General features: G+C 42.7%; 1 protein-coding gene and 1 long non-coding RNA gene across 2 annotated transcripts in view; one reads left to right on the forward strand and one right to left on the reverse strand.

Annotated features, from left to right (window-relative positions):
* LOC134207614 (uncharacterized) overlaps positions 1-17,394 on the reverse strand; it is a 531,539-nt gene that overhangs the window by 427,241 nt on the left and 86,904 nt on the right. The window lies entirely within an intron of this gene.
* LOC134214329 (uncharacterized) lies at positions 5,209-8,950 on the forward strand. Its single transcript, XR_009979737.1, has 3 exons — positions 5,209-5,431; positions 8,631-8,743; positions 8,818-8,950. It is a non-coding gene; the product is annotated as an uncharacterized LOC134214329 (long non-coding RNA).

A 17,394-nucleotide genomic window follows, 5' to 3' on the forward strand; every position in this document is an offset into this window, starting at 1 on the left:
AATCCCTTTTCCAGCGGTCTTCCAAACGCGCTTTGTGATTTTCCAAACCACAATCCATTTTCCAGCGGTCTTAAAGACACGCTTTGTGATATTCTTGATCACAATCGATTTTCCAATGGTCTTGCAAACGCGCCTTGTGATTTTCCAAATCACAATCCATTTTCCAACGGTCTTCCAGACGTGCTTTCTGATTTTCCAAACCACAATCCATTTTCCAGCGGTCTTCCAGACACGCTTTGTGATTTTCCAAACCTCAATCCATTTTCCAGCGGTCTACCAGACGCGCTTTGTAATTTTTCAAACCACAATCCATTTTCAGCGGTCTTCCAGTCGCGCTTTGTGATTTTCCAAACCACAATCCCTTTTCCAGCGGTCTTCCAAACGCGCTTTGTGATTTTCCAAACCACAATCCATTTTCCAGCGGTCTTAAAGACACGCTTTGTGATATTCTTGATCACAATCGATTTTCCAACGGTCTTGCAAACGCGCCTTGTGATTTTCCAAATCACAATCCATTTTCCAGCGGTCTTCGAGACGTGCTTTCTGATTTTCCAAACCACAATCCATTTTCCAGCGGTCTTCCAGACACGCTTTGTGATTTTCCAAACCTCAATCCATTTTCCAGCGGTCTACCAAACGCGCTTTGTAATTTTTCGCACCACAAACCTTTTTCCAGCAGTTCCAGTCGCGCTTTGTGATTTTCCAAACCACAATCCACTTTCCAGCGGTCTTCCAGACGCGCTTTGTGATTTTCCGAACCACAATCCATTTTCCAGCGGTCTTCCAGACGCGCCTTGTGATTTTCCAAACCACAATGCATTTTACAACGGTCTTCCAGACGCGCTTTGTGATTTTCCAAACCACAATCCATTTTCCAACGGTCTTCCAAACGCGCTTTGTGATTTTCCAAACCACAATCCATTTTCCAGCGGTCTTCCAGATGCGCTTTGTGATTTCCCAAACCACAATCCATTTTCCAGCGGTCTTCCAGACGCGCTTTGTGATTTTCCGAACCACAATCCATTTTCCAGCGGTCTTCCAGATGCGCTTTGTGATTTCCCAAACCACAATCCATTTTCCAGCGGTCTTCCAGACGCGCTTTGTGATTTTCCGAACCACAATCCATTTTCCAGCGGTCTTCCAGACGCGCCTTGTGATTTTCCAAACCACAATCAATTTTCCAACGGTCTTCCAGACGCGCTTTGTGATTTTCCAAACCACAATCCATTTTCCAGCGGTCTTCCAGACGCGCCTTGTGATTTTCCAAACCACAATCAATTTTCCAATGGTCTTCCAGACGCGCTTTGTGATTTTCCAAACCACAATCCATTTTCCAGCGGTCTTAAAGACACGCTTTGTGATATTCTTGATCACAATCGATTTTCCAACGGTCTTAAAGACGCGCCTTGTGATTTTCCAAACCACAATCCATTTTCCAACGGTCTTCCAAACGTGCTTTTTGATTTTCCAAACCACAATCCATTTTCCAGCGGTCTTCCAGACGCGCTTTGTGATATTCCAAACCTCAATCCATTTTCCAGCGGTCTTCCAGACGCGCTTTGTGATTTTCCAAACCACAATCCATTTTTCAGCTTTCTTCAAGACGCGCTTTGTAATTTTCCAAACCACAATCCATTTTCCAGCGGTCTTGAAACATCCTCTTTATAATTATTCAAACCACAATCCATTTTGCAGCGTTCTTCCAGACACGCTTTGTAGCAATACAAACCCATTGCCTTGTGTTTTTTTAATCAACAAATATTTTAACACATCAGCACATTAACCAATTGAATTCAATTCACCTTTTGAAAACAGCGTCAGGATCCAACAAATAACCTGACAGGATCGCCAAAATGTGTGGCCCCAAATGGACGGAGCGAATTGTTATGACAGAAGCTCTCCGTGGGTGCGTGTGCACACCACGGAGGTGTGATCAGAAGTGGCTGAGTCATGGCTTGCTGCGCACTGATCGACACACTGAGGTGTTAATTCTTCCAGGACCCGGTTACCTTGGGGAAGTAGCCACTTTTCGTTCAATTTTTGAACCCATCTTGCGACATCAAACATCAAACATCTTGATTTTACATTGGAGAACATTCCGACGATTTTAGATCGAACTGGTCACCTCCTGAGTATTCCCAGAGCCTGGATCTCTTGAGCATACGGCCATTTCTCGTTCAATCTTAGAACCCATCTTGCGACATTCAACAGCGTGATTTTGCGCAATAAGCAAACCGAAGCACATTTCGGCGGTTTTCGTTCGAACTGGCTTACGACATGTCAAACTTTATGATATCGCAAAATATCACTGAACCACGTTTATGACTTATGATCGAACTGGTCACCTACCGGATGTTTCCGGAACCTGGCTCCAGGGTGGCCACTGGAATTCGATTTTCAAATTCCCGGTTTATTCCCGCTTTTCCCGGTAATTTTTGTCAAATTTTCCCGGTTTTAATTTAACTTGAAAAAAAATCAGGGAGACAGTTTTTATACTTTAACTAGATATTTTATTTTCTGACCAAACTGCTGACCTCCTAAAAAAACTTTTATATGGGTTTCGGCTGATGCGATTCGATCAAAAAACCCAACAATACACAAATCAGCTCCTAATAATTCAGCCGAAAATTATATAAAAGTTCATTTAATCATCATGCAATGTTCTGTGAAATTGTTCTGTAGCATACCAACTGCCGTTTTTGCAATTCTGAGGTCAATCGAGCAATCAGAACCAATTTCCAGATCGAATGAGTGACGGAGGTGTATTTTCCTATACATTTTGGCTGAAATCCCCATACAAACTTCAAATCAAATGCTTATGCAACAAGCGATTGAGCTGAAATTTTCAGAGATTGATTTTCTCACCCAAAGACACAATCCTGGGGTGTGCCCCGTGGAATTCGACAACATTTTTTTCTCCCCATAGTAATCTGGGCCATTGGCCAGGGTTCTACCAAATCACACCAAGCGCCAAAAAATTACTTATATTTTTGTCCAAGTTTTGACGTAAACTACGTCTAAGGGGAAGACTCAGATACAGGGTGCAAAACCAAAATTTCCAAATTCGAGACCGTCACGAAATTAGGATAGATTTCAAACGCTAATAGCGTCTTTATCTTTCGATGGATTTTCGACATTTGCTTATCAATCGATTCAGAAACTCTCCAGCAATTTGCCAATTCTATTGATACTATTGATTATCAACGTTAAACTATTGAAAATATTATTTCTTTCCAAACCGGGTGAAAAATTCAATTCCGTTCATAAATCCCCAACACGGACATCAGATTGCAGTAAGGTACGGGCCTTTTGAAACACTGCTTGGTTTTCCCTGTGTATAAAAAGCCCCGTGTTTCGCGTGCGCGCGTCATTTTCATTCTGGATGTCACGGCGAGCAGACCAGGGCGTCCAGAAGCGGTCCCAGTGACAACGGCTGTCTCAGCGGTGGTGGTGCGGATGAAATTTTTTCGGTCGGTGGTGGTGGCGGTCGTGGAAGCAGCGGCACATCATTTTCATCCGTGTCCCATCTTCGGCGGATCTGGCAATCGACGGCGTTCGTTGAGCCGAATCATCAGATGGCGGTCGCGCAGCCCAGTGGCTGCTGTTAATAAGGACATAAGTGGCAATTAATCGGTTCTTTTCAGGACCATCATTATATTTGGGAGGAAGGTTAAGTTGAAATAATTTTCCTAAAGTGCAACCGTTAGGAACTGGAAAATTCTTCGGTGAAATTTTCTAGCGCAATTCGGAGTTATATGATTTTAGTGATTGAGAATGTTGATATGAGACGATCTTTCTTCATAGAACAAAGCATAATTGTTTGGCATCGGTAGCGGAATCATAGCATTAGTGCCGGTCCGAGCATAGGCTGTCATCGGAAGATTGCTACAGCAATTTATTCACTAATGTGGCGTTTGCAACGATTTGGATGTTGTCGGCACAACATGAAATTTTCCCGCGAGACTTTAATTTTGTATTTTTCCTGTTGATGATTGAAAAAGAAATCGGTTCCGAGATGAACTTTATTCAAAGCGCAACCCTAACGTCGGTAGTTGAATCCCAAGCAAGTATCGGAAAGAGACCATGCAAACAATTGAATCGCATTATGACTGAAGAAAATTGTATGGCTTGTATGGCAGTATTGATGTTTGCTACAGATTTTTTCACGTAAACTTCGTCTAAGGGAAGACTCAGATACAGGGTTTAAAATGGAAATTTCCAAATTCGAGACTGTCACAAAAATTAGGATTTCAAACGCTAACAGCGTCTTTATCTTTCGATGGATTTTCGACATTTGCTTATCAATCGATTCGGAAACCCTTCAGCAATTTGCCAATTCTATTGATACTATTGATTATCATTAATGCTTAATTTTTTCTACAACAAATATGATTTTGAAAAAGTATCACCGGCGCGTGCTTACTCACAATCTACATGCTGATACATTTACAGTTACATCAAACAACTGAAAACCGAAATACGCCACTCCAAAATTACGAGGTGACAATGTTAGAAAGAGACAAAAGATAGGAAAAATAACACGGTGTGCAGTGCCTCCCCGAGTCACCTTAAGGGAAGATCCTTTAATTACGTAACGCAAAAATTGGGCATTTCAACCACCCCCTCCCCCCCTATATCACACTTTTTGTATGAAGCATCTAAAAATTATGTATGGGTCGTCACACTTCGCCCAACCCCCCTCCCCCTCTAAGCGTTACGTAATTTGTGGACGCTCCCAAGAGCCACTTTCATTGATGGTAGCCGATCGTTAGTACTTCCCGGATAAAAATTTACAGTAACTTGTATGACATAACCCATTGAAATACAATAGATTGTGTGGCAAACAATACAAACTATTGTATGCTTATTGTAAAATGTTCACGGTTGTAAAAGATCTTTATTGTACGTACATTAAAATCACAATATATTTAAATGTTTCCGATATATTCTATTATATTTTTATTGTTCGCTTATGTTTAGTATTGCTCATCCAAAAACTAAACAATTTTTAAAAGTATTCGGTTTGGATGATCTGGAAATCCTTCTAATGTTATTGAATTAATATAATTTTGGAATATTTCATGGATTTATTATATTGATGAAATAACAATTGAAAACAATAAAATTACAATAGCTTTGTTTGTTAAATAAATAAAAATGTTGTTCTCAAGTATATATTTTCATATTGCAGGTCTTGTTGCAGGTCTAGAAATGTTTTGCAATAAAAATTTGATTTCAAAAAAATGAAAGGGAACAAAAACTTTTGCTTATAATTTACTCGGAGAATGGCTGGATTCATTTGACCGTGTACAGTTTTGTTTATAATTAGTGAAGAGATGAAAATAATGAAACTGTATGGTGCAGAAAGTGTTTTTTCATTGCAGTTTCTGCTGCTGGGAAAGCGGTAGATCACTATGGCTTCTGTACCGTGGTGAGTATCTAAAGTGTTGAAGCGCGTTAGAGCATCATTACTGGGCGCGAGTATTTTGATCACTCTCACTGTACTGTCATTTTAGATTAGTCACTCTTTTTCGCATCGCACAGAGAAAAAAAAAGTTGGGATTCCAACATTTTCTAATTTCATTTCAAAAGGACGAAAAAATTGGTGCTTTTGAGTGTTAAACTTTTTTATTTAAATACTAAATTGATTCATTTGAAAGTTTTTTCTCAAACTAAAATTGTTATTTTCACAGTGACAGCTCTCAAAATAAAAACTATAAAATAATTAAACATTCTTTAACATTTCACATATTTGGCAACACTTATAAGAATACATAATGAAACTGGCAGCTCAGAACTATCTGTCAGTGGCAGTTGTAAAAATGAAAAACGAAAATATAACTCCGTCGTCAATCGATGACGGTTTCGAGATTCCCGTGGATTGCCAACAACCGCAAGCAACCCGTGTTCCGGAGGACATGAAGTAGTGCTCGTTTCGCGCGTATACGAGTAGAACACTGGTGTCGTCATAAGCCGAAAATGAAATCACCCGTTATATCCGTTCGTGAGTGCGCGAGTATTGTGTTGGGAGAGTGGAGGGCCCAGTTTTCTGCGGACCCCGGACTTTTTAACGCTTCTTCCCGATACCGCTGTTTCGCTGGGATTCATCGTTCAACATATTAGTTTTCCTACAAACCGATCTTCAAGCAGTCACTGAAAGTCTCGGTTTGGATTCAGGGCACATATCCTGTTACTTTGGTGTGTAATATGTTATTAGTGATAACAGAAATCTATTTTTCAGAATCAAGATCCAATGTACACAATTTGGCCTCCTAGGATACTGCCGTCGCCGTCGGAGGATTAGGCATTGCGATTAAAGAGCACCACGATGACACCCGGAACCAGGTTAAGAAAATGCAGGTGTATCCAGTGCCAAATAGTCTAATATTTAAGCACCAGAACAAAAACATGAAGACGAATGCAGTCACGATAGGACATACTCATCCGTAACTGTAACAATAATCTGCTGTTGAGCTAAACGAGTTGGTGCACGATTGAGCTTTGAGATAGACGGATACAAAATACAGCAATATTTACTGGTAAGTTTGTGAAACTTTGTGTTTGTGATAAACCTTTCGAATGACGGACGTTTTATTTCTCAGGTGCGTCAATGCAGGAATGATTGGCCTAAAATGGCGAAAACGAAATTTCATGTTGAGAAGGTAATCCTCCCAGATGTCCGAGAAAATGTATAAGATTTTCCTTGCTTCATCAGCTAAAAGAGCAGCAGCAACGATTAGGGTCCAAATCGAAACGTAAAAATGTCCGCATATTAAATATTTGTAATAAAAGTTATGAAATGCAATCAAATAAATAAATAAAGCAAAATAATCAATTTCGACTAATTAAAATTTTATTTTGACAATTTTAACTGAAATTGAAAATGCATACTACTTGTTATTTTGAAAGAATCACTAGTTGATTCGAACGTAAAATACACATTTAGTTTTAAGAGCAAAATGTTATTTTGAATATTTTGTCTCTTTCAAAGTTCTCCCTGAAGTGATATTTTGGAAATTGTTGATTTAACAATCCTATACTTTCTACTGAAAATCACTAGCTCATTTTCTTAATTTTACTAACGTTTCTTTGACTTTTACCAACGATTTTTTTTTGTGTGCGGTTACTATTTTCGGTTATCATTTCGGTGGCTGCATTCCGTATCGGTGACGTTCGCCGTTGATAGTTCATCAAATAGTAGCGCTGTTATTTGGTCAATTTGGTCACCTGTCAGCTGCGCTACTGTTTTAGCAGCGCGTTTAGTAGCGACCGGTAAAGTGTCAAGTAATGATACTGCGCTGACAAACCAGAGGGGCGACACAGCTGTCAGAATCCATAGATAACCCATCTACCTCACATGTGTTTTGGTACTTTAGATTTTGGTACCCACTTATTGCAACGTTTACCCCAAAAAATGTTCATTAGAGTAAACGGATCATTGTTCCAATTAACGTATTTTCGATAATTAGCTATTTCTCGGCAAAAAAATGCTTTCATTTCATTGTATATTTATATATTTTTGAAACGTGATGATAATAAGTTTTTTGTCGAATGTATCTGGCATCATTTCAAACGTATTCTTATTTCGGACACTCTGTAATTGTGCATTTTTTGTATTCCACAGTCGAATGAATTGGAATTCCTATAGCGCCATTTACGCCTTGTAGCTTAAGATCTATGCATTAATTTGGTGGGATTATGTGGAAAGAAAAGGCACTGAAAATAATTTTAGGAACGTGGTACTATGGTAGATGGGATGGGATTGCAATCCAGAAAATGAGTATTTAGTATTAAATGTATTCATATGGTTCTTCCACAATCATTAACAGAGACGTCTTTAGCATCTGTTTGTCGAATGGCGTAAAAGGAGGAATACTCTATGCTTTCCTTTAGCATTATGCATTTTCTAACACGGGTGCCGCAGTATTTCGGAGTTGTTCTAGTTGTTAGATGGACAATCATTATTCTGAGACGACATTGCAAAAAGTATCATTTATTTATTGTCATTGATTGTTTTTACATGCATTTACCACACAATGTAAGCTTAGAAAAGATTGTCGCAGCGGCTGCGACAGTATCACATCCATTACTCTGATGATATATTGGTTCATATATAACCGGCGTGCAGCGGATGTTCTATCCTGGTTCGCCGAAACCCTGTAATGAATGAAAAATAGAATGCTCAGGGAATACAGATCATTTTGGAAAGTGAAATTTTGAACTTACCTTTGTTGACAAACCATCGTTTTCCGTGCAATCCGTTGAACCTGATGCATTTAAGAACCACATTATTCCCTTTTTTCCCCAGAGAAACAATTATTTTCTTTAACAGTTTTCGACTTGCGAAAGTGAAAATCCATTTTGAGTCCGTTTACCGCGCCTTTGCCAGAGCCCAAAACAAAAACAAATGACGTCATGTTGTCTAGATGTTGAGTAGGCAAAATTATGACAGTCGCATCCCCTTGTGACAAACGGCTTATACTCACCACCGGTAAACGTAATCTTATACTACAAAAGTTCAATGTACATAATGAACGCAGTGATTCATCCCGAACAAAAAATAAATGAAAATTTTATCATCATAGTACCTGATGACATGCCTGGTAACATGTATCCTTGTTCCTTTACAGAAATGAAGCTTATGATAAATAAAATACTGCTGCTTGCTGGTCACTGATTGAAGATCGTTCAGTGGCTACCATTGGCCAATCTCACCAACGGGATATAATAAGAACTGATGCAGGTAATTTTTTCTTTTCTTCTCGACGTATTTTTTCTAATAAAACTGACATCCTTTATAATTTACATTTTTCACAGGTTTATATCTATTCGGAACAAAGTTAGTACACTTTTTAAACCGATTTTGGATTTTTCTCCAGATACAGGCAACCCACTTAACTTTGGAAGTAGTGCGCTGGATTCGTCTATAAGATATGCTAAACAACCGGAGGAAAATAAAATGATATGTAAAACAATTAATTGTATTGTATTTTTATTGCAATATTGGAGTATAATGTATTCTAAATCCTGTTGTATTCCTATTGTAAAACAATAGAAACAGTAATTGAAAACATTTAAAACACAATGTTTTCTATTGTTTTGTCGCTCGAAATCATCCCATTGAAGAACCGTAAAATCAATTGTTTTGCTCCGAATTTTGTATGGAAAATTTTCGATTTTTTTATTGTAAAGATACATAACAACCCCCCTTTTTAATTGTAAAAGTCCCATTTACCATTCATTTTATCGTGGAAAACCATTATTTCTCATGTGATTTTATTGTAAAAATTCCATTATATTCAATGGTAAAAAATATGTTTTAAATGGTGTTGTAACAAAAGAATTTATGATATTTTAATGATATTTTTTATCCGGGTTCATATCAAATATCATATCATATCATAGCATATCAAAGAATGATATGGAAGTGCTAATATCATCTTCCAAACTTGGACGTACGTGATCATGATAGCATTAGAGGCGAAAGTATAGAATGGATAGTTCCGTTAGGATACGGCAGGCATGAAGAATGTTTTTATAGAAGTCGATTTGAAAGCGAGCGGAGGGCAATATTTGTGATGGCACATATCACACGACCTTCCTTCTGCCAAGCTCCCGTATGAAGGGGGAGGGAAGAATATCAGTGTGGAAGCTGATATATCTCCACTGGCTTCCATATCATTGTAAATCGTTTAACTTCACGTAGAAGTAACACACACGAAATCATTAATTTAATATCAAAGAATATTGTGGCCAAATTCCATAAAATTTGGTCAACAAAAACCCCCCTGACAATAATAGAACAAAACCTGCCAAAGCCGTCATTCCCCTATTTCAGACAAGAAAATTCAATCTGAGCGCTGCTAATGTTGATGACGACGACCGCGCGACCCACACCATCAGGGAGGCTATCACGTACGGACGTGTTTTTGCTCGCGCATTTTTTCTAAGTGTTTTTCTCGTTCTTTCGCTGTTTACGTTTTCGCTTGTCGCGTTGGCGTTATTTTCTCCCGGACCCGTCATGGGAGACTCGGTAGCCGATTCGGTCGCTGGAAAAGTGCCTAAGCGCACTGCTCTTGGAGGCGCGGGTAACCTCCAAGCAGCTTTTGCAGAGCAACGTGTTCTCGCCGTTGCCGCTTGATGACGCCGGCAATCCGCCGAAAAGAGGAAGAAGCAGCAATCGCAGCTGCCGCAGGTGCAACCGGAGCGGAAGGAGAAGTGCCCGCCCGTGTTTGTGAAGGGCGATCCGCCGGATTTACGCCCAAAATTCGCCAGTTGATCGCTAAGGGGCTGAAATGTACTTTCGGCTCTGCAGCGAGGGCGTGAAAGTGATGCCGGCCAACAGGGACCATCATCAATCCGTCGTGGAGTTCCTCGAGGTCCACAAGTATGAGTACTACACTCATGACCACCCCGGCACGAAGCCGCTCAAGGCTTTGCTGCGAGGACTTCACGACATGAAGGAGGAAGAGCTCCAAGCAGAGCTTGAAAGTTGCGGACTGAAGCCAGTAGCCGTCCACAAGATCGCTCGTCACGACAAGGCGAGGAAATATCGCGACCAGCTTTACCTGATCCATCTGGAGCACGGCTCCACTACCTGGAAGGACCTGAAGCTGGTTGGCGTTATAAATTACACCGTCGTTGACTGGGAGCGATATCGGCCAGTGCACCGCGATGTAACGCAATGCACCAACTGCTTCAATTTCGGGCACGGCACCAGGAACTGCCGCATGAAGCCGCGCTGCAACAAGTGTGGCGAACCCCATCCGACTGACGAGTGCGACAAAATGGAGGTGGCCGATCCCAAGTGCGCCAACTGTGGCGACAAACATCAGGCCACCACAAAGGGCTGCCCAAAGCGAGCCGAGTTCCTGGAAATCCGGAAGAAGGCTTCCACCAGGACCATTCCGAAGAAGAACCGTGTTCCTGTAATCAACGAGGTGAACTTTCCAGCCATCCCGGCTCCCCGTCGTGTGATTCCAATACTCCCACCGCTACAGCCGCACAAGCGACTGGCAGCGGCAGCTGCATCGGTCCAAGCTCCAGCATCGTCGGCACCATCCACCAGCGAATGGCCCCCGCTTCCTCCTCCTGGGTTCCGTCGGCAGTCGGAGAACGAAGCCGTCCCACCGGAAGAATCTGCCCCGCTGTACACTCCCGAGCAACTGATGCCGATCTTCGCGCAGCTCGCCACTCGACTGCGCGGCTGCAAAACCCGATTCGACCAGGTCTTCACACTTGGCATGTTCATCATTGAAAATGGCTGCTAGGATAGACTTGGTCAGCTGGAACGCTTGCTCGCTAAAGAGCAAAACAATCGAGCTGAAGGATTTCCTTGAGGAGAAGGAAATAGACGTGGCGTTCATCACCGAAACGCACCTAAAACCGGAGGTGAACATCAACATCCCGGACTTCCGCATCGTGCTACTCGACCGGCCGACCAGGGGAGGTGGTGTGGCCATCGCTCTTCGCTACAACATCAACTGTCGTCTGCTTCCAAGCTTCCAGCTCAGTGTCATCGAGGCCATCGGTGTCGAAATCACCACTTCGGTCGGCACAATCGCGCTCATCGCGGCGTACTGTCCAACGCAGGCCAAAGCCGGCGATGGATCATCGGCTGCCCTTCGGAGGACATCGTCAAGCTGACGCGGAGGCAAGGCCAGTATATCATTGCCGGCGACTTGAATGCCAAACATCAAGCCTGGGGCAACAGTCGCGGCAATCGAAACGGCACCATCTGGAGCAACGACATGGAGGAAGGCCACTACACGATCCTGAGCCCGGATTCCCCCACTCGGCTGAGTCGGTCCGGTGCCCACGCAACGCTCGACCTCTACATTACAAACCTGAGTGACCACGTCTCGCAGCCGGTTGTGTACCAGGAGCTCAGTTCGGATCACTATCCGGTGGTGGCGGAACTGGGCTCCTCGGTCAATCGGCACCAGCAGTTACGGCGGAACTACCACCGAGTGAACTGGCAGCGGTTCCAGCAGTGCGTCGATAACACCGTCGACTACGAGGTGCGTCCGGAGACGCCGGAAAGTATCGACCGCCAGCTGTGCGCTATCGAGGAGGCGATCACGGCGGCCCGAGAGCAACACGTACCGACGGCTCGGCAGGTAAGCAACTCCTTAAACATCGATACACTCACCAAAGATTTGATTCGATTGCGGAATGTCACTCGCAGGCAGTTTCAGCGTACTGGACTGCCTGAGCTTAAGGCACGCTGCAATCGAATCACAAAATTATCAAGGCCAGAATGGTGGACCTCAAAATAACGACTTCTCGAATAAGATCCGCACTCTCCCAGATTATGCTAAGCCGTTCTGGAAAATGACCAAAATTCTAAAATCCAAGCCTCGGCCCATTCCACCTTTGATCCCACTAAACAATAATGGCTCTAAGGATCGCTTGATAACTCCTGCAGAGAAGGTCGCTGAAATAGGTCGTCACTTCGTCAGCTCACACAATCTTGGGCAGAACATCGTCAGTCCACACGAAGCAGCCGTCAACACGCATGCTAACAACATCCATTTGATTCCCAACGACTTCTCGGAGGAGTTGGAGATCTCAGCTGGCGAATTGACGGCCTATATCAAATCGTCGAAGAACATGAAGGCCCCAGGCTTCGACAGCATCCTGAATCTCGAGCTCAAACACATGAGTGCTCCGTTCTTTGAGCACCTCTCGCTGATCTTTAATCAGTGTCTCCGGCTCAGCTACTTCCCATCGTCCTGGAAGTCAGCGAAAGTCATCCCCATCCGGAAGCCTGGGAAGGATCCTTCCTCACCCAAAAGCTATCGTCCCATCAGCCTTCTCTCAGGATTATCCAAGCTATTCGAAAAAGCTATTCATCATCGGTTACTTGAGTCTGCCGAAAATATCAACATCTTGCTCGAGGAGCAGTTTGGTTTCCGACGCGGTCGGTCAACTGTTCACCAACTGACCCGAGTTACCAACGTCCTCAGACGGAACAAGTTTGTCTCGAAAACATCCGCCATGGCCTTACTCGATGTCGAGAAGGCATTTGACAATGTATGGCATGATGGCCTGGTGTACAAACTACAACGCTACAATCTTCCCAGCTACCTGGTGAAAATCATCAACAATTACCTGTCGGCAAGGACATTCCGGGTCTCAATCAGCGGAGCGGCGCACAACATCGTCGCAGGCGTTCCCCAGGGCAGTATCCTCGGGCCCCTGCTTTTCAATCTGTTCACCTCCGACATGCCAGAACCTCCAGAAGGCGGCATTCTGTCTCTGTTCGCAGATGACACATCCATCGTCTACAACGGTAGAGTGATCAGAGCGCTAGTGGCAAAACTCCAACGAGGCCTGGATGCCCTGACAGAGTACCTCACCAGCTGGAAGATCTGTATCAACGCGGCGAAGACCCAGGTCATCATTTTCCCCACTCCAAATCCCCTAAGCTTGTTCCGCCTGGGGACTGTAAAATCATCCTCAATGGCACGACTGTGGAATGGGCCAATGAGGCCGACTACCTTGGCTTGACCCTCGACAGCAAGCTTATTTTCAGGCAACAGGTTGACAAAACGGTAACAAAGTGTAACGTCTTGTTGAAACTACTGTACCCTTTGATCAACCGCCGGTCGTCATTGTCCCTGAAAAATAAGCTTGCTGTCTACAAGCAAATCATCCTCCCTGTGATCGAATATGGCATGCCGGTCTGGGAGAGCTGCGCTAAAACCCACCACCTCAAACTTCAACGGGTCCAAAACAAATTCCTGAGGATGATCCTCAACACCCTCCCAGGACAAGAACATCCGAGGTTCACCGTCTGGCCGGAATAAAAACCTTACATGAACGCTTTGGTGAGTGTAAAGAAAGTTTAGGGTCCGTTGCTTGCACTCGGACCAAGAAGCGCTTAGGGCGCTAGTTCCAATCTAGGTTATCAAATTTTCATTGTAAATATTAGTGTACATAGTAGTTAGGTTATCAAATTTTAAAAAACACACTAGCGCCTCCTGAAGGCCGTCATGATACATTATATTTTAAAAATTAAGTCAAACATTATAATCAAAATAATAACAATAATTGAAATTGAAGTTGGAGGGCCAACCGGCCGATCACTGTACATGTTAAAATTAATTATAGAACAAAAAATGTTTTAAATAAAGAAGAATTTTACTACTACTTACGCGCGCGTTGCATTTCAGCACCTAAAAGCTCATGGATGAGTTGAATCATCGTATGTTTTCTGTATGTATGTAGAATCACGAGCGCGCGTCAAACGGAGAAGCTGCAAAAATGTTTTCGCATGGATGACTGTCAAGCAAAATTATAAGTCTTTCTCTGAATCGTGCTCTCGTGATTCTACTACCGACGGAAAACAATCTGCTATCACCAAGCAATTAAGTTTTACTTTGATCAAAATTCATCACGCCTCAAGTTGTGACTTAACAGCTACTTTCATTGATGGTAGCCAATCGTTAGTAGGGGATATTACGGCTTTGGCAGGTTTTGTTCTATTATTGTCAGGGGGTTGTCTGTAACTAATTATGCTCAAATTTGGCCTAAACACTCTTTGCATATCAAAGAATATTGTGGCCAAATTTCATAAAATTTGGTCAACAAAAACCCCCCTGACAATAATAGAACAAAACCTGCCAAAGCCGTCATTCCCCCTATTTCAGACAAGAAAATTTAATCTGAGCGCTGCTAATGTTGATGACGACAACCGCGCGACCCACACCATCGCCGGGAATACAATTTCCGGTAGGAGCTCCGCCGCCGATGCCGAAGATGGTATCACGGTCTGCTCTCCGCGATATCTCGAACGAAATGCCTCGCGCGCGCGGAAAAGCTGCTTTCTTGTAATCAATAAAGTTGAACCTGTAGCCACGCCCCTTTGGTGAGTATGTGACGGTTCCACAATATTTGCAGTCATACCGGACAATTTGCAGTCATACCGGGACTAATGAGCCATCTTTATTGATTATAAGAAAACTGCTCTCCCGCGCGCGGGTGGCATTTCATTTGAAATGTGGAGAGCGGTCCCAACATCGCTCCCAGAGTTGAATTCCAGCTGAGCGAATTCCAGCTCGTGTCGTGGATCATGTGGTCATCGTCGACAATCGGTTCTTCTCAGGGCCACCATTCTACACAAAGGAAGATTGGCTTGGCGACGCCATAAAGTTGCCTGTCGTCCGTAGCAGAATCGCGAGCGCGCATCGGAGGGAGCTGGCTTCAGTGGCAGTGAAATTCTTATTCGGTTTTGTTATTCCAGCAGCACAATTACGGGCGCGCGTCTTAGGTGCTGCAAATATGTATTCGTATGGATGGCGTCAGTTGTTCCCAAGTGAAATTTTCTATCAAGATAATGATTTTTCAGAATCACCATTTTACACAAAAGAATTAATTTACCAGCATTTTTTTGACGTAAACTACGTCAAAGGGGAAGACTCAGATACAGGGTGTAAAACCGAAATTTCCAAATTCGAGACCGTCACGATATTAGGATAGATTTCAAACGCTAATAGCGTCTTTATCTTTCGATGGATTTTCGACATTTACTTATCAATCGATTCGGAAACCCTTCAGCAATTTGCCAATTCTATTGATACTATTGATTATCATTAATGCTTAATTTTTTTTCTACAACAAATATGATTTTGAAAAAGTATCACCGGCGCGTGCTTACTCGCAATCTACATGCTGATACATTTACAGTTAGGGTAAGACGGTATAATGCGCCCCACCTGGCCAAAACGCCCCCCTTTGATTTCTAGAAAACTATAACTAACTAAGGGTCAAATTCAGTTGGTACCTATAAATATTTGTAAAACCATCATCCTATGTGAATATGTGAATATTTTTGTATTACATAATGAAAATATTTGCAAAATACAAAAAGTCACAGTTTTGATGTAACTTTTAATGTTTGTTTGCTGAACATTCTGGAGCGACTCTGGCATACTGTCCGCAAAACTTGCACTGGAACACTCAGTTGGGCAACAAAATTACTTTTCTCAGTGGTTAATACGATATAAAATTGCTTCCATCTTCAAAAATGTAACGATTTTCGAAAACATGTTTCACTGGCCAAAACGCCCCAGTGTAGGCAGGACGATATGCCCTTACCAACTGGACACAAGCGCAGCGAGCCTGCAGCAGTTGCTTCCAAATTGTATGGAAAATATTGAAATGTAATTCATACCTGCTTGAATGGACCTATGTTGGTTTTTTAATGTCAAGCGCATAAGGATTTGTAGCCTTTTTATTATGGGATTAATAAAATACTAATCAAGGGCTATTAAATGACTTTGGTTGAGGTGGGGCGTATTGCCCAGGCACTATTTAAAATTCATTTTTTCACGACTTTTCAAAAAAGCTTTATTACGTGTTTTCTGTAATATTTTTATATGGCTACTCACGGGCAATACATTTGCGACTTCCTGGACTACCAACTAACACAAAGTTTGCATAAATTGCGTTGAAAAGTAAAAAGTTATCAAGAATTTGCCTTAGGGGGGGCATATTATACCGTCTTACCCTACATCAAACAACTGAAAACCGAAATACGTCACTCCAAAATTACGAGGTGACAATGTTAGAAAGAGATAAAAGATAGGAAAAATAACACGGTGTGTAATGCCTCACCAAGTCACATTAAGAGAAGATCCATTAATTACGTAACGCAAAAATCGGGCATTTTCAACCCTCCTCCCCCTATGTCACACTTTTTGTATGAATCATTTAAAAATGATGTATGGGTCGTCACACTTCGCCCGACCCCCCTTGCCCCTCCAAGCGTTACGTAATTTGTGGACGCTCCCAAGAGCCACTTTCATTGATGGTAGCCGATCGTTAGTACTTCAGACAAGGACATTTAATTTGAGTGCTGATGTTGATGATGACGACCGCACGACCCACACCATCGGTGAGAATAAGATATCCGGTAGGAGCTCCGCCGATGCCGATGGTGGGACCTCAATCTGCTTTTCGCGACATTTCGAACGAAATGGCTCGCGCGCGCGGAAGAGCTGCTTTCTTGTAATCAATCAAGTTAAACATGTAGCCACGCTCCTTTGGCGAGCGTTACGGTTACACAATATTTGCACTCATACCGGACAACAAAAAAGCGGGACTAATGGGCCATCTTTATTGATTATAAGAAAACTGCTTTCCCCCGCGCGCGAGGGAAATGTGTCGGAGAGCAATCCCGGCGGAGTTGCTGAGCTAATTGTATTCCAGCCCGTGGTGTGAATCGTTGCATCATTTGAAATTTATCGGTTCTTTTCAGGGCTACCATTTTGTACAAAGGAAGAAGCGAGGCGAAAATTATTCAAAGATCAAATTTGGCGACGCCATAATGTTGCCGTCCGTAGCAGAATCACGAGTGCGCCTCGGGGGGAGATGCTAGAAATATGAATT

This window comes from Armigeres subalbatus, chromosome 1 (genome assembly GCF_024139115.2).
Source record: "Armigeres subalbatus isolate Guangzhou_Male chromosome 1, GZ_Asu_2, whole genome shotgun sequence".
NCBI lineage: Eukaryota > Metazoa > Arthropoda > Insecta > Diptera > Culicidae > Armigeres > Armigeres subalbatus.